Raw genomic sequence first — 18,858 nt, 5'->3', positions numbered from 1 at the left:
CTCCTTTACCGGCACCTACTACACCTTGGGAGGATATAAGTATGGATTTTTTGTTGGGTTTGCGGCGTACTAAGAGAGCCCATGATTCTATATTTGTGGTAGTGGATAGATTTTCTAAGATGTCACATTTTATTGCCTGCCACAAGAGCGACGATGCGTCGCATATTGCTAACCTGTTTTTCAGGGAGATTGTACGACTACATGGAGTCCCGAAGAATATTGTTTCTGATCGTGATGTGAAGTTCACGAGCTACTTCTGGAAGACACTTTGGGGAAAGCTGGGGATAAAACTACTTTTCAGTACTACTTGTCATCCCCAAACTGATGGTCAAACTGAGGTGGTGAATCGAACCTTGTCACAACTGTTGAGATCCATGATCAAGAAGAATCTGAAGGAGTGGGAAGAGTGTTTGTCGCATGTGGAGTTTGCTTACAACAGGGCGGTACATTCTACCACGGAGTTGTGTCCTTTTGAGGTGGTGTATGGTTTTAAACCCATTACTCCGCTGGATTTGTTGCCTCTACCCATACATGAGAGAGTCAATATGGAGGCATCCAAGTGGGCAGATTTTGTACGGAAGATACATGTGAAGACTAAAGAGTTGATAGAAAAGAAAGGCAAGAGCAATGTTGCAAGGATGAACAAGAAGCGTAAGGAGATGTTATTCAAGCCTAGTGATATGGCCTGGGTACGTTTTCGCAAGGATAGGTTCCCGAAGCTGCGGAAGTCCAAGTTGCTTCCTCGTGGTGCTGGTCCTTACAAAGTGCTTGCCAAGATCAATGATAATGCATACTCGATAGATCTTCCACTTGATGAGTTTGGTGTCAGTAATTCTTTAAATGTTGCTGATTTGACACCATATGACGGAGAAGACCTTGGAGTGTCGAGGTCAACGCCTTTTGAAGGGGGGAGATGATGAGGACATCCCTACCACACTACTACCTCCGTCATTACCAAATGAAGATGAAGCTGTTGTGAAGCTCAAGACCAATGAAGTTCAGATTGGACCTTTTACAAGGGCTCGTGTGAAGTTACTTAAACAACATGTGATATGGTACTATACATGATACCATTCTTCCAACTTTCGAAAGGAGTCTTAAAAACGTTCGATTATTTTTGGTCTACATTTTTTGGCAAAGGGATAGTGAGAAGAAGAAATATCGACTGGATAAATGGAGTATGGTTTTCCGCCCTAATATCAAGGAGGCATCGGTATTCATGACCTTCAGGTCAAGAACATGGCTCGTCTAGGTAAATGGCCGTACAACCTTCTTACCAAGGATGGAATCTGGCAAACCCTCCTAAGGAGGAAATACATTGGTTCTCGTCCATTGTCTTAGGTTCTTTGGAAACTACGGGATCCACACTTTTGGGATGACCTTATGGCAGCGAAGAAATTCTTCTTCCTATATGGTTCTTTCTCCATTAGAGATGGCTCGGAGATAAGGTTTTGGGAGGACAAATGGCTGGTAAATGCCACACCCCATCATTCCAAGAACAATATCATGCTCTGTACCATATTGTGCATCACAAAGGCAATACACTTGCGACGGTGCTACAAACCTCACCACATGTGACGTTCACACGAGATCTTGCTGGTCCAAGGTTAGCATCTTGGAATATTTTGCTATAGCATCTGGATTTGATCAATTTGACGCAAGGCAAAGACGAATTTTGATGGAATATTCAACAAAATGGTCTTTTCTCTATGGATTCTGTGTACAAAGTTTTAATTTAGCCTAAAGTGCCTATTAATAATAATAGTAAGATTTAGAAGATGAAGATTCCACTAAAAACTAAGGTTTTTGGTGTGGTATCTTCGTCAAAGAGTAATCCTCACCAAAGACAACCTTGCTAGACGTAATTGACATGGAAGTAAAAAGTATGTCTTCTATCACTAGGATGAGACAATTAATCACTTGTTCTTCCACTATCGTAAGTTTGCTAGATCTATATGGTCAGGTTCTACCTTATATCCACCACGTACCGTTTTGAATATTTTTGGCAATTGGCTCAATGGTGTGAATCATAGGTTAAGATACTTATTATGGTGGGAGCGATTTCCGTTATGACTATGTAGAAATGACAAAGTTTTTAATAACAAGATTCTTCTCTTATGCAGGTTATCTATCGGTGCATGGCTACGCTTCATTCATGGTCGTCTCTACATCGTGTGGAGCATTTTGATCTAATTAAGGAGGTGTGTCGGTTGGAGGATACATCGAAGAAATTTTCCCTAACATGAATGACAGCTTAATCTAAGGATTGGTCCACCATCAGCAGTGGTGATGTAGTTATCTTTGTTGCATCATGTAATGCTTTTTCAGCTGCTTTTCCGTCCTTTGCACTTTTGGATTTTATGTAGGTGTGTGCATCTTCGTTATGCAGAGAATCATTAAAAGTGTGGTACTTAAATCTTTTAAAGTAATAAAGCACCCATTATAAAAAATTAACAATATGTACATATACATGTACACCAGGGAGTGGTGCTGCACGTTGGGCAAGCGATCCACTTATATAGGAACTACTGCTCGACTAGGGAGGTCTAAGGAGGTCTTTTTTTAATTAAACGCATATATATTAAGCTAGAAAGCCGCCTCATTAAAAACCTTTCAGTCTCCTTAGGTACCCTGGTAAGGAAAAGAGTGCGTCTGAAACTTGCTGCCGATAATCATTCAATGATTACATCGTTTAGGAGCCTATCAAGGAGGAAGCTAGGGGTATAATCGTCCCAAGTAGAAGAGATCTTATTGGAATAACTATGCCTAGCTAACTCATGGGCTACCCGTTTGCATCTCTTGCGCAGAGCTTAAGAGAGACTTCACTAATATTTGTAATTTTGTCTATACACTCTGCGTAGATTGCCGCTGATTCATTCCACCATCTTTGTTCTCCGGTGAAAGCTTCAATTGTTTCACTAGAATCTGATTCCGCAATTATCCGGTTACATCGTAGTCTCTCAGCCAGTGATAATCCTTCTTTCATGGCATGAGCTTCCGGCATAGCCACTGAGGAGACATGTGGGAGCATCACACAACATGCTGGAACCAGGCGACCCTCAAAATGCCTAATCACAGCTCCAGTCGAACCAGCACCATGATCTACATAAAATGAAGCATCCACATTTACCTTGAGAACACGAGGTTCAGGCCTAGTCCATCGTTCATCCCGTAAGTCGCACCTTTTCCGTTTCCTTGCATTGGCAGTAATAGTGATAATAGATACTTTGCACTTGTACATAGGCGGTCCATCTTCATTGTGAGTTCTCCTCCTTCTGATCCACCATAGATACCAAGCAGCCACAATGATTGTTTCCTTCAAGTTCACTATTTGGAGACCTGGGTACGAATTATCAGGAAGACGCAATAGATGTTCGAGAACAGCAGAGCCGGCCCTAACAATCACTTGTGCTTCCTGGATGACTTGACTCAGCCGAGTTGTTCCCATATTTCATGTGTTGTTTCACAAGTGAATAATAGATGGTGGATATCTTCTGCACCTATATGACATATTGGGCATTCTCCACTTGTTCCAACGTGTCTATTTGCTAGTATACTTTTAATGGAAGAATTCCATGGAGAGCTCTCCAATTTTTTTTTACTTTACCTCTGGGATGTCCAATTTCCAGAGATTTCGCCATACCGGATTCAGTGTTGATGCCCCTGGTAATGCTAACTGTACATCATTGTGGCCAAATTGATGGCGCCACTGTATGTGATATGCCGACCGTACAGTAAAATATCCATTCTTAGTAAGAGACGAGGAGATAAAATCATTGAAGCCATTTGTATTCAAAGGAATTTGACATATTCAGTTTGCATCCACCGCATTGAAAAGTGAATTGATCAACTCGGCATCCCATTGGCCTGTTATTGGGACTATTAGCTGATAGATTTTTGTTAGAATTGTGTTACCCCGCTGAGATGTCACCCTCATATTTGGATCAGAGGGTATCCAAGGATCACTCCATATTTTAATATCCTCTCCATTCCCCAGCCTTCAAATAAATCATCTCTTAAAAGTGGTTAGACCGGCTAATATACTTTGCCAAGTAAAAGATGATCCTACCTTTGGTCCTGCCTGTAGAATATTGCCTTGCGGATAGTACTTTGCTTGTAGAACTCTCGCACATAGTGAATTAGGCTCGTCAATTAATCTCCATATTTGTTTGTCCAACATAGCTAGATTAAAACTCTGGAAATATCGAAATCCCATGCCCCCTTCATTCTTTGGGTAGAAAAGTTTCCACCATTCAAACCAATGCATTTTATTACTGTTCTCATTATCTCCCCACCAGATTTTAGCTATTGCATCCATCATGCTCTTGCATACCCCTTTCGGAATTAGAAAAACTGACATTGCATATACTGGTATCGCTTGAGCAATGGCTTTCAATAAAATTTCTTTGCCTTTAATCGATAATTGTTTTTCCTTCCAACCATTTATTCTTTCGATAATTCTTTCCACAAAATGCTTGAAGCAATCACTCATGTCCGCTCCTACCAAGGCATGGAGGCCCAAGTTCTTGTCTGAAAAGGCTTTTGTGTCTATGTGCAACGTCTCACAAATTTCAGATCTCAACAAAACATTAGTGTTAGGAGAGAAGAAAATGCTAGACTTTGTCAAACTCACCATCTGTCCCGAGTTAGCACAATAGGTATCAAGGACTTGTTGCAAGGAAGTTGCATTCATCATATCCGCTCTCATGAGAATCAGGGAATCATCAACAAATAACAGGTGTGAAACTGACGGTGCATTTCTGCACACCCTTATCCCATCAATGCCACCAACTTCTTCTTCATACAACAATAAACTTGATAATCCTTCCGCGCACAAGAAGAACAAATAAGGAGAGAGATGATCCCCCTGACGGAGCCCTCTGGTAGTTGTAAACATATCAACCTCTTCAGAGTTAAACCACACTTGATATTTGACAGATCTAACACAAGCCATCATCATATTGATCCATGCATCATCAAACCCCAGCTTTCTCATCATATTTTTCCAAGAAAATCCACTCCACCATAAGCTTTATGCATATCTAATTTTACCGCACAAGAACAACAACTCCATTTCTCTTATTTTTGATAGCATGAATACTCCCATAAGCAACAAGCACATTATCAGTAATCAGCCTTCCAGGTACAAAGGCACTTTGCATTGGGGAAATAATATATGGAAGAATACCTTTCAGTCTCATAGTCAGCACCTTGGAAATAATCTTGTATATAACATTACACAGGCTAATAGGGCGAAACTGGGAAATTAACTCAGGGTCATCAGTTTTGGGTATAAGAACCACCGTTGTGTCATTCCACCCCTCCGGTATTGTAACTGAATTTAGTGCTTGCAAAACTTCAGAGGTAATCTCTTCACCAAACACATCCCAAAAACGTTTATAGAATACCGCATGGATCCCATCCGGCCCTGGAGCTTTGAAGTCTCCGATACTAAAAGCAACCCTTCAGCAGAATATGGAGCTTTTAGTTTTTCATTCATCTCTACAGTCACTCTTGGATCTATTTTCTCAAGGAGAACCGGATAAGTGGCATGGACTTCAGAGGAGAATAGATTAGAAAAATAATAAAAAACAATCGGTTTCAGCCCATCAGTACCTTCTACCCATTGATTTGCTTTGTTTTTAAATCTCTTTATGAAGTTCTTTTTCCGTCTGGCCGATGCGAAGTTATGAAAAAATGACATGTTCCTATCACCCTGATTCAGCCAGTTAGCTCGAGCTCTTTGAAGCCAATGTATTTCCTACTGTTCCAAGAGCACCACAATTAACTCCGCCATCTCCTTCGCTTTTGATTCACTTTCATCCGATATGACTCCAGAAACTGCAGCTTCAAATTCGCGTTGGGCTTTGCGGAGACAAGTTTTGGGTCTCTTGAGGACATTACTATCCCACTTATGCAATCTTCATGAACTCGGCCTTGAGGACACCATCGCTGGCCTCCGTGTCGCCTGCTTTCTCCCAAGCTTGTTGGACAATATCTTTGAAATTCCGCTCCTGGAGCCACCTTGCTTCAAACCGTTTCGGCCCTTTCTTAGCCTGTCCCAGGGAACTTTGAAAATTAGTATCAAGAAGAATAACATGATGATCAGACTTACAGTAGTCCAAGGGTTGAAGAACCGCTCCAGGAAATAAATTGGACCAAGAATTGTTAGCTAGAGCACGGTCCAATCTTTCACGTATTCTGCCACGCTTCCAAGTATACCAATCACCAGTGAAACCCAAATCATCAAGATTGCAATCAGAAAGTGCATCTCAAAACGCCTGCATATACCTTTGTGGTCTAGGATTTCCACCATCTTTTTCATGGGAAAACATAATCTCATTAAGATCCCCAATGACCACCCAAGAGAGATCATATTGGCCATTCAGTTCCCGCAACTTATCCCATGTTTTATATTTATCCTGCGGATGACGCGTGAAGCACACGTTCATTGGGAACTGATACGTCTCCAACGTATCGATAATTTCTTATGTTCCATGCTACTTTATTGATGATACACACATGTTTTATACATACTTTATGTCATATTTACGCATTTTCCGGCACTAACCTATTAACGAGATGCCGAAGAGCCAGTTGCTGTTTTCTGCTGTTTTTGGTTTCAGAAATCCTAGTAAGGAAATATTCTCAGAATTGGACGAAATCAACGCCCAGGGGCCTATTTTTCCACGAAGCTTCCAGAACACCGAAAGGGAACCGAAGTGGGGCGACGAGGCGCCGCGACAGTAGGGCGGCGCGGCCCAGGGGGCCCTAGCGGCCCTAGTGTGTGGCCCCCTCGTCAGCCCTCCGACTCCGCCCTTCCGCCTACTTAAAGTCTTCGTCGCGAATACCCCAGTACCAAGAGCCACGATATGGAAAACCTTCCAGATACGCCGCCGCCGCCAATCCCATCTCGGTGAATTCAGGAGATCACCTCCGGCACCCTGCCGGAGAGGGGAATCATCTCCCGGAGGACTCTTCACCGCCATGGTCGCCTCCGGAGTGATGTGTGAGTAGTTCACCCCTGGACTATGGGTCCATAGCAGTAGCTAGATGGTCATCTTCTCCTAATTGTGCTATCATTGTTAGATCTTGTGAGCTGCCTAACATGATCAAGATCATCTATTTGTAATGCTACATGTTGCGTTTGTTGGGATCCGATGAATAATGAATACTATGCTATGTTGATTATCAATCTATTATCTATGTGTTGTTTATGATCTTGCATGCTCTCCGTTATTAGTAGAGGCTCTGGCCAAGTCGTTACTTGTAACTCCAAGAGGGAGTATTTATGCTCGATAGTGGGTTCATGCCTCCATTAAATGCAGGATGCTGATGATGAAAGTTCTAAGGTTGTGGATGTGCTGTTGCCACTAGGGATAAAACATCAATGCTATGTCTAAGGATGTATTTGTTGATTACATTACGCACCATACTTAATGCAATTGTCTGTTGTTTGCAACTTAATACTGGAGGGGGTTCGGATGATAACCTGAAGGTGGACTTTTTAGGCATAGATGCATGCTGGATAGCGGTCTATGTACTTTGTCGTAATGCCCAATTAAATCTCACAATACTCATCATAACATGTATGTGCATGGTCATGCCCTCTTTATTTTTCAATTGCCCAACTGTAATTTGTTCACCCAACATGCTATTTATCTTATGGGAGAGACACCACTAGTGAACTGTGGACCCCGGTCCATTCTTTTACATCGAATACAATCAACTGCAATACTCGTTTTACTGTTTTCTGCAAACATCATCATCCACACTATACATCTAATCCTTTGTTACAGCAAGCCGGTGAGATTGAAAACCTCACTGTCACGTTGGGGCAAAGTAATTTGGTTGTGTTGTGCAGGTTCCACGTTGGCGCCGGAATCCCTGGTGTTGCGCCGCACTACACTCCGCCGCCATCAACCTTCAACGTGCTTCTTGGCTCCTACTGGTTCGATAAACCTTGGTTTCTTACTGAGGGAAAACTTGCTGCTATACGCATCACACCTTCCTGTTGGGGTTCCCAACGGACGCGTGCTGTACGCGTATCAAGCTCTTTTTCTGGCGCCGTTGCCGGGGAGATCAAGACACGCTGCAAGGGGAGTCTCCACTTCCAATCTCTTTATTTTGTTTTTGTCTTGCTTTACTTTTATTTACTACTTTGTTTGCTGCACTAAAACAAAACACAAAAAAATTAGTTGCTAGCTTTACTTTATTTACCGTCTTGATCTCCATATTAAAAACACAAAAAAATTAGTTACTTGCATTTACTTTATCTAATTTACTTTATTTACTATTGCTAAAATGGGTACTCCTGAAAATACTAAGTTGTGTGACTTCACAAACACAAATAATAATGATTTCTTATGCACACCTATTGCTCCACCTGCTACTACAGCAGAATTTTTTGAAATTAAACCTGCTTTACTAAATCTTGCTATGAGAGAGCAATTTTCTGGTGTTAGTTCTGATGATGCTGCTGCCCATCTTAATAATTTTGTTGAACTTTGTGAAATGCAAAAGTATAAGGATGTAGATGGTGACATTATAAAATTAAAATTGTTTCCTTTCTCATTAAGAGGAAGAGCTAAAGATTGGTTGCTATCTCTGCCTAAGAATAGTATTGATTCATGGACTAAATGTAAGGATGCTTTCATTGGTAGATATTATCCTCCTGCTAAAATTATATCTTTGAGAAGTAGCATAATGAATTTTAAGCAATTGGATAATGAGCATGTTGCCCAAGCTTGGGAAAGAATGAAATCTTTGGTTAAAAATTGCCCAACCCATGGACTGACTACTTGGATGATCATCCAAACCTTTTATGCAGGACTGAATTTTTCTTCGCGGAACCTATTGGATTCAGCTGCTGGAGGTACCTTTATGTCCATCACTCTAGGCGCCGCAACAAAGCTTCTTGATAATATGATGGTTAATTACTCTGAATGGCACACGGAAAGAGCTCCACAAGGTAAGAAGGTAAATTCTGTTGAAGAAACCTCCTCCTTGAGTGATAAGATTGATGCTATTATGTCTATGCTTGTGAATGGTAGGACTAATGTTGATCCTAATAATGTTCCGTTAGCTTCATTGGTTGCTCAAGAAGAATATGTTGATGTGAACTTCATTAAAAATAATAATTTCAACAGCAATGCTTATCGGAACAATTCTAGTAACAACTATAGGCCATATTCTTATAATAATGGTAACGGTTCAGGGTGGGCGTTCGGTTTAAACCGAAATTTCGGTTCGGTATTTTCGGTGTTTAAACAAATTCGGTTTCCAGAACTGACAACCGAATAAGCATCTAAAATTCAGAAAACCGAGACAACGGTTAACCGATGCATTCGGTTCGGTTTTCGGTATAAACCGAATTAGAGAATATTCTAAGACATATGGCAGATGCATCAACATTTTCAAACAGAGATCTATAATAAATGATAGCAAAACGACCCAAAACAAGAACTTTTGCAACACAGTGCAACTTGCAAGGAATAGTAAAATCTGACAACATATATAGATTAGTAAAATCTGACAACATATATAGATTATAGTTAACACACTTGACAATTGATAGTTGAGACTTCAGTGACACATACATAGAATTAGAATCCATATGTAACAGAAAAAAGCTTGACACTTGACACATGACTCAGGCACTTGACAGTAGCAACATCAAGTTGTCATCAACAACAGCAAGCCATGAAACCAGCGATCCGGCACTTGACAGTAGCAACATCAAGTTGTCATCAACAACAGCAAGCCATGAAACCATGAACAGTCAGCATTCAGTAAACAGCCTAACAAGCCAGAGACGAGAAAATTGGCACCCAAGTTGTCTGAGTTGGCAACAAAGACATACTCCTTGCTTCCTTGCCCTGAGAGAAAATTGGCAGATATAATAAGCACGAGATTACAAGTAGCGAAAAAACTTCCACAACATGGAGCTGCAAATATACTGGCTAGTTCACCCCTATCTTATGTCATGCTTCTTTATTATTTATGATGGGCAAGAATGTGCATTCATGTTATAGAGATGTGAAAATAATCAGGGGAGCATTAGAAAAGCATTATACCACAATATCATCGAAGGGAGATCTAAACCCTGTATCAAAACATCCTGGAAACCAATGGTTGTATAAACCAGTCATACTAAACTTTTTGCCCATATAGAAGATTAAGCATTTGTGCTCACCTGCGATAGTAAGGAAACCATGAGCTTGACACTTGAGTACATCAGCAAAAATATTAACTATGGAACAGGGAACTCACCAAGTTTAAGCTGAACAAGTATTGCTAGCTTGTGATGTCTTCGACTTGGCAGACTTTGCAGTAGCATACTCTTCTAGTAATTCTGAAATATAGAAAGAACCATGTAATGAGCAATTAAGCATACTAGCATGTAACAAATACAATTAGAAGAAATTTCTTAGAGAATATGCTACCTTTTTCCAAGATCTCTAATTCCTCCATATCCTCTTCAATATTGATAGGAGTAGAATGCCTTAGCCAATCTTGGCTACAAACAAGAACTTGAACCATGAAGGGAGTAAGCGAGGTCCTAAAATCATCTAGAACACGTCCACATGTGCTAAATGCCGATTCTGATGCAACCGTTGATACCGGGATTGCTAAGAAATCACGAGCCAATCTTCATTCTCTTCCATAAGATATTTCTCAAGTTCAGATTTGCTCGTGGTAACTTCAGCACCAACTCTTAACTTCTTAGCGATCCGAGATTGCATCCTTCTTCCTTCTCTTTTTTGATTTTCTTGAAACTGAGAGTCACCTACATTAGTTGGAGCATAGATAGCTTTGTACTCTTCAAACAAAGCTTTTAAACAAGCATTCACTGCCTCCCAAACTTTTGGTCCATTCACCTCACCAAACATCTCGCCAATTACTAACTTTGTGTAATTTGACAACTTGAATCTTGGATGAAGAGCGGATGCAACAAAGATAATCAAGTTCATGTTCTCCTCTTCCTTTTTCTTCGCCTTCGCCTGCGCTTTCCCCTTTTCCTTTTCGTTCTCATTCTCATTCTCAACCTCCTTCTCGTGCCAACGTCCCCAATACTTGTCATACTTATCTTGCATTCTCTTCGCCATTGCCTTGCGCAAAGAATCATTACTGTCAGCCCATTCTTGTAGCAACACATTCACTTCACCAATCTCATGAAAGAATTCATTAGCAGTCACACGGAGTGTGGAGGAAACATTAAGAGTGAGATCATAAAAATGTCCTAGGAATTCAGCCATTTTCTTAGCATTTTCCCAATCACTGTCAACAGGAGTTCCAGGACCATTCTCACTATTTAAATCAAGTACATAGTGTGGGTCTTCTTCCTCATACCTTGTAAATACTCGTTCGTACTCAATGGCAGTTTTCAACATGAGATATGTGGAATTCCATCTAGTGCATATATCTAAATTCAAGAATGCTTCACTGTCCACCTTCTCCAAATCAGCTAGTTGCTTAAATTTGGTTCTCCTATTTGTCCCATTTCTTACAAACCTAACAGCAGCACGCACATGCTTCACCGAATCATCCAACTCTTTTAGACCATCTTGAACAATCAAATTTATTATATGGGCAGCACATCTCATGTGCAGATAATTACCTTCAGCAATGCTAGTTTTTGATTTGTTCAACTTCTTCCGCATGTAACTAATACCACCATCATTGGAGCTAGCATTATCAACTGTTATTGTCATAACCTTCTCTATGCCCCACTCCATCAGACATTGCTCTAAGTTTTTCCCAATGTCATCTCCCTTATGACCCTTTACCATGCAAAAACTAATAATCTTCTTGTGCAATTTCCAACCACCATCAATAAAATGTGCCGTGATTGTCATATAACCATCTTGTTGTTGAGATGTCCAACAATCAGTAGTGAGACAAGCTCTTTGGCAAGATTGTTTCATAAAAAGTTTTAGCTTCGCTTTCTCTTCAAAGTAAATACCCACTGCATCCCTAGTTGTCGTTCTTCTAGATGGCATAGAAAAACGAGGACAAGCTACTGACATTAATTTTCTGAAACCTGACTTTTCAGATGTTGCAAAAGCTCATCTTCTATAATCATTTCAGCAATAGCTTTCCTTATTGCTTTGGGATCAAATTTGCTTACTAAAGGAGTTTCCCCTTGGCTAACTTGCAAAATACTTTGATTCGCATTTTTCTTGTTGTGAGGATTAAACTTGCAAGTATTAAAATGACTTTTCAAAGCAGATGTACCATTAATTGTTGGATGGGCCTTGATCTCACGATTGCAGTAGTTGCACTTCCCTTTCCGCAGAATACCACCAATTACCACTTCGCTGAAATGATTCCACATCTCTGATCTCTTCGCCATTTGCCTCCTTGCTGGCCCATCATTACCCTGCCCTTCTTTCTCCCTTTTATTCCGTTCATGCTCCTCATTCTTCTTTTCTTCTTCCTCATAAACTCGCATCTCCTCTTCAGTCATCTCAACATCATTTTCTGCCATCTATACATATATATAAAAAGAGACAACATTTAGATCGGGCCATTTATTCATCAATTCCATTTTCTGCCATCTATTCATCAATTGCATTTTTCATAGAGGATTTGAGTGATTAATTGGAAACTTACAATGCCTGATTGCGCTGTGTCCGTCGTAGATGCCGTCGTGGAGAGCTGGGTCGATAGCGGGAGGCTCGACGGTGGGTGGCTCGACGACGGGCGGCTCGACGGTGGGCGGCTCGACGACGGGTGGTGGACGGAGGCGGGCGTCTGGACGGCGACGGGTGCTGGACGGTGGCGGGCGGCTGGACAGGGATGGTCGGAGAGGGTGGGAGGCGGCGCGGCGGTCGGAGAGGGTGGGAGGCGGCGCGGCGGGCTGAGTCTGTACCGCGGCCGCGGAGTCGCGGAGAGCTGGAGACCCTGAGACGAGAGCCTGCCCTGAGCGCTGAGCGGGAGCAGAGAAGGGGTAGATGAATAAGACGTGTGCTGTGCGGTTTCCAGGTTGGGGAGACAAGAGGAGAGGTCTGACTCTGGCGTATTCAATGAAAAGTTGAGAACGAGGTGTCTCTTCGAGTTTGACGCAACGCATCGAAATTAGAACGGCCGTGTCGTGCGGGTTTGACACCCCATATATCGGTTAATGCGGTTTAACCGAGCTAAATACCGAACCGACCGAATTAAGTTCGGTTAGTAATCCTAAAAACCGAAATTTAACACATGAACAGTAAAAACCAAGAATTCGGTATATTCGGTATCAGTTTCGGCTCGGTGTTCGGTTCGTCGGTTTTTATGCCCACCGTGAGTAACGGTTATGATAATTCTTATGGGAATTCTTACAACAATAATAGGAATACACCCCCTGTACTTGAAGCCATGCTTAAAGAATTTATTAGTACACAAACTGCTTTTAACAAATCTGTTGAAGAAAAGCTTGGGAAAATTGATATACTTGCTTCTAAAGTCGATAGTCTTGCTACGGATGTTGATCTTTTGAAATTGAAAGTTATGCCTAATGAAGATAAAGATATTAAGTCATTTGCTACAGCAAATGCCATCCAAGTTAGAATTAATGAGAATATAAGATTGATGGCCGAATTGCGTGCTAGGTGGGAGAAAGAAGAAAATGCTAAAGATAACAATGTAGCTAAAGTTTGGACTATTACCACCACTAGCAATGAAAATGCTTCACATGTTGACACACCTCCTACTATAAATGGTAAAATAATTGGTGTTGGCAATGTTTCTACTTCTAATGCAAAGCCTGCAAAACTGCCTAACACTGCCTGTGATAAAACTGCTGAAATTTTTTCCAACATTGGGGACAATGATCCCATTGCTTTATATTATAATGTTTTAGATTTTGATGATTGCCACATCTCTGAAGTTATAAAGTTCTTATAAAAACTTGCTAAGAGTCCTAATGCTAGTGCTATAAATTTGGCCTTTACAAAACATATTACAAATACTCTCATAAAAGCTAGAGAAGAGAAACTAGAACGTGAAGCTTCTATTCCTAGGAAGCTAGAGGATGGTTGGGAGCCCATCATTAAGATGAAGGTCAATGACTTTGATTGTAATGCTTTATGTGATCTTGGTGCAAGTATTTCCGTTATGCCTAGGAAAATCTATAATATGCTTGACTTGCCACAATTGAAAAACTGTTATTTGGATGTTAATCTTGCTGATAATTCTACAAAGAAACCTTTGGGGAGAGTTGATAATGTTCGCATTAATGTTAACAATAACCTTGTCCCCGTTGATTTTATTGTCTTGGATATTGAATGCAATGCATCTTGTCCCATTATATTGGGAAGACCTTTTCTTCGAACTGTTGGTGCTATTATTGACATGAAGGAAGGTAATATTAAATATCAATTTCCTCTCAAGAAAGGTATGGAACACTTCCCTAGAAAGAGAATGAAGTTACCTTTTGATTCTATTATTAGAACAAATTATGATGTTGATGCTTCATCTCTTGATGTTACTTGATACACACTTTCTGCGCCAAGCTGAAAGGCGTTAAAGAAAAAGCGCTTATGGGAGACAACCCATGATTTTACTACAACAATTTTGTTTTATATTTGAGTCTTGGAAGTTGTTACTACTGTAGCAACCTCTCCTTAGCTTAGTTTTGTTGCATTGTTGTGCCAAGTAAAGTCTTTGATAGTAAGGTTCATACTAGATTTGGATTGCTGCGAAGAAACAGATTTCTTGCTGTCACGAATTTGAGCAGTAACCTCTGTAGGTAACTTAGAAAATTCTGCCAATTTACGTGAGTGATCCTCAGATATGTACGCAACTTTCATTCAATTTGAGCATTTTCATTTGAGCAAGTCTGGTGCACCTAAAAAAATCGTCTTTACGGACTGTTCTGTTTTGACAGATTCTGCCTTTTATTTCGCATTGCCTGTTTTGCTATGTTTGATGGATTTCTTTATTCCATTAACTTTCAGTAGCTTTGTGCAATGTCCAGAAGTGTTAAGAATGATTATGTCACCTCTGAACATGTGAATTTTGATTATGCACTAACCCTCTAATGAGTTGTTTTGAGTTTGGTGTGGTGGAAGTTTTCAAGGATCAAGAGAGGAGGATGATACAATATGATCAAGGAGAGTGAAAGCTCTAAGCTTGGGGATGCCCCGGTGGTTCATCCCTGCATATTTCAAGAAGACTCAAGCATCTAAGCTTGGGGATGCCCAAGGCATCCCCTTCTTCATCGACAACATTATCAGGTTCCTCTAGTGAAACTATATTTTTATTCCATCACATCTTATGTGCTTTGCTTGGAGCGTCTGTATGTTTTTGTTTTTGTTTTTGTTTGAATAAAGTTGGATCCTAGCATTCATTGTGTGGGAGAGAGACACGCTCCGCTGTTGCATATGGACAAATATGTCCTTAGCTTTACTCATAATGTTCATGGCGAAGGTTGAACTGCTTCGTTAAATTGTTATATGGTTGGAAACGAGAAATGCTACATGTGGTAAATGGTATAATATCTTGAATAATGTGATACTTGGCAATTGTTGTGCTCATGTTTAAGCTCTTGCATCATATACTTTGCACCTATTAGTGAAGAAATACATAGAGCTTGCTAAAATTTGGTTTGCATGATTGGTCTCTCTAAGGTCTAGATATTTTCTAGTAAGGGCCGAACAACAAGGAAGATGGTGTAGAGTCTTATAATGCTTGCAATATGTCTTTTATGTGAGTTTTGCTGTACCGGTTCATACTTGTGTTTGTTTCAAATAACCTTGCTAGCCTAAGCCTTGTATTGAGAGGGAATACTTCTCATGCATCCAAAATCCTTGAGCCAAACACTATGCCATTTGTGTCCACCATACCTACCTACTACATGGTATTTCTTCGCCATTCCAAAGTAAATTGCTTGAGTGCTACCTTTAAATTTCTATTCTTTGTCTTTGCAATATATAGCTCATGGGACAAATAGCCTAAAAACTATTGTGGTATTGAATATGTACTTATGCTTTTAATTTTTATTAAGTTGCTTGTTGAGCGATAACCATGTTCCTGGGGACGCCATCAACACTTAGTTGAATATCATGTGAGTTGCTATGCATGTTCGTCTTGTCTGAAGTAAGGGCGATTTACCATGAGTTGAATGGTTAGAGCATGCATATTGTTAGACAACATTGGGCCGCTAACTAAAGCCATGATCCATGGTGGAAGTTTCAGTTTTGGACAACAATCCTCAATCTCTTATGAGAATATTATTTGTTGCTAAATGCTTATGCATTAAAGAGGAGTTCATTATCTGTTGTCTATGTTGTATGGATGTCTAAGTTGAGAATAATCAAAAGCGAGAAATCCAAAGCGAGCTTTCTCCTTAGACCTTTGTACAGGCGGCATAGAGGTACCCCTTTGTGATACTTGGTTAAAACATATGTATCTATTATATTATTAAAACAACAAACAACCAACGGTGTGGATTAGCTAATCATAATCAAATAAATACGTACGATCAAGATTAAATTCCTAAACCATATCACGTGTGGTCGGCGTCTAGGAACCTGTCGGCAGTTTAGATACGCGAATATATCGGGTACTTAATCCTTATCGCTCAAGTCAAAGAGCAAAAACAGGGCAACAGAAAACGTATTTAACGCAAACCCTGCATTCACGGGATTAATTGCATCGTGGAGGCCGATGACTCCACTCTCGCCAATCCCTCAAACAACAAACAAAAAATATCACGCCGCCAGCTCCTCTCCTCCGGCCGGCAAGCATCTTCATGGACAACGGTAAATCACCGCCGACAATTTCTATCTTGTGCCATGCCAATCCGACATGATCGCTGCAAGTTCGTCTGCTGTTGTGCTCTCCGGCCACAGATCTTCGAGGACTCGCTAACAAAAGGTTGCTTCCCTGGCGCCGGGGCCAGCCATGCCAACAACGACAATGGAGCTCTGGCTGCAGCGCCATGGTCAACAATGCGCTAGGCGGCCCGTCTCATGGTTCTCCAGACAACGGTAAATCACCGCCGGCAATTTCGATCTTGTGCCATGCCAATCCGAGAGATCGCTGCAAGTTCGTCTTCTATTATGCTCCTCCGGCCACAGATCTTCGAGGACTCGCTAATGAAAGGTTGCTTCCCTGGCGCCGGGGCCAGCCATGCCAACAACGACAATGGAGCTCTGGCTGCAGCCTGCAGCGCCATGGCCAACAATGCGCCAGGCGGGCAGCCAGATCGCCCGTCTCATGGTTCTCGATCACGAGTTTGGCACACGCTAATCCGCGGCCGCTGCACCAATGGAGAAGACGAGAACCTACAACACGCCTGCGGCCGGTGGCTACGAGATCACGTTATAGCAAGCACCATGTCTATCATGGACACGGACGCCATCCCCTGCTGGCAAGCATCTTCATGGACAACGGTAAATCACCACCGGCAATTTCGATCATCTGGCATGCCAATCGCGAGATGATCGTTAGAAGATCGGCCATTGTTGTCGTCCTCCGGCCACCGATCCCTCGATGACTCGCCGATGGAAGTTTGCTTTCGCTACCGCTGGTGGCAGCTACTGCAACAATGACAATGAAGGTCTGGGTGCAGCGCCATGGCCAACAATGCGCTAGGCCGGCAGCCGTAACGTCAAGTTCAGGCCTGAGGAAGCAATATAGCAAGCACCCCGGCTATCATGGACGTGGACGCCATCTGGGATACGCGCACCTCCAGTGAAAGACCCCTCTCGAGGAGGCCAGAACTGCCATCTTCTGGACATGTAGTTTTCGCAAGCCACGCCGTGAAGTCAGTGCCATTGGCACGACCTGTCTGAGTCCACATCCTCAAGCTTGGCATATCATGATCTGTGTGCATGTGTATTTACGCATTCCTGCACAATGATATTTATAACGTACATAGGAATTTCAATCATGCAAGGCTAGGTCGCCCGGAGAAGATTTGTAGGTTTATATGATTCATTTAGGAGATTCGCTTCCACCAAAGATCTGCTCTCTTTCTCTTAGAAACAAAATACCATGATTTGTTTACTGGCATCTGTACATGCAATTTACTCTCCCCGATGTCCGATGATGCACTAGGATATGTGTATTCCCTGTCCAGGGAAGGAAAGCAAAAATTATGTGGTCTGGTGGCAAAACTTCTGATGGTGGTGTTTGTAAAGATAGAGTTAATACGTCCAAGAGGTCAAGAAGGTTCCCTCTTGATTAGTAGTATGTTCATCAACAAGGGAGATACATCATCGATGTTTCAAGATTATCTCTTGAGCGTTTTGCCATATTTATTAGCTTTCATCTTTTTTGCTTTTGTTTTCACTAATGTCCTGACAAACTAAGAACAGATTAGGTTTATTCTACTATATGGAGCTTGAGCTTGGTGACAAGGACGAATCCACTACCACCCGGCAGATCGATGACACGACAACGAAGCTTACATTACACACCTACGTCCCTTGAACCCATATTAATTTATGGCTCTATAACAATGCAGTCAATGCAAACTCTTTCAGCATGTAGAGAATGGATCAAAAGAAGCATAAAATTAACGCCAACAACTATATATATTATTGTCATTCTCCCACTCCATGTGTGTTTGTAGATACACCATTCATAGGAACAACCTGCAATGAAGAACTATTGAGGCAACAATAATATGGTGTCCAAGAATTTGAGTGGCTAACCACAAGAGGATGCACGTACACAACTAAAGTGAAAGTAGTGAGAAGAATATGTTGTTTAAACACCTAGGGATTTACATATTTAACATTTTTTGTCTATTGTTTATACTACTACCATTTACTTTTCATTCAACACTGAAGTGTTATACATTTCATGTTATATCTATAAGAATATAAGATCGAAGATTCATTTTAAATGGCTAGACAGCTTATTTTT

The 18,858-nt window shown here is 41.3% G+C and overlaps 1 long non-coding RNA gene across 1 annotated transcript; it reads right to left on the bottom strand.

The window, feature by feature from the left end:
* Positions 1-9,775: 9,775 nt before the first annotated feature.
* On the bottom strand, positions 9,776-10,581 carry LOC127329984 (uncharacterized). Its single transcript, XR_007869078.2, has 4 exons — positions 10,446-10,581; positions 10,273-10,354; positions 10,077-10,195; positions 9,776-9,878 (listed from the first exon to the last, which is right to left on the bottom strand). It is a non-coding gene; the product is annotated as an uncharacterized lncRNA (long non-coding RNA).
* Between the last annotated feature and the right edge of the window lie 8,277 nt (positions 10,582-18,858).

The sequence above is a fragment of the Lolium perenne genome, chromosome 4 (genome assembly GCF_019359855.2).
Source record: "Lolium perenne isolate Kyuss_39 chromosome 4, Kyuss_2.0, whole genome shotgun sequence".
NCBI lineage: Eukaryota > Viridiplantae > Streptophyta > Magnoliopsida > Poales > Poaceae > Lolium > Lolium perenne.
The sequence above is the reverse complement of the archived record's forward strand: the minus strand, read 5'-3'. Positions and strand labels throughout refer to the sequence as shown.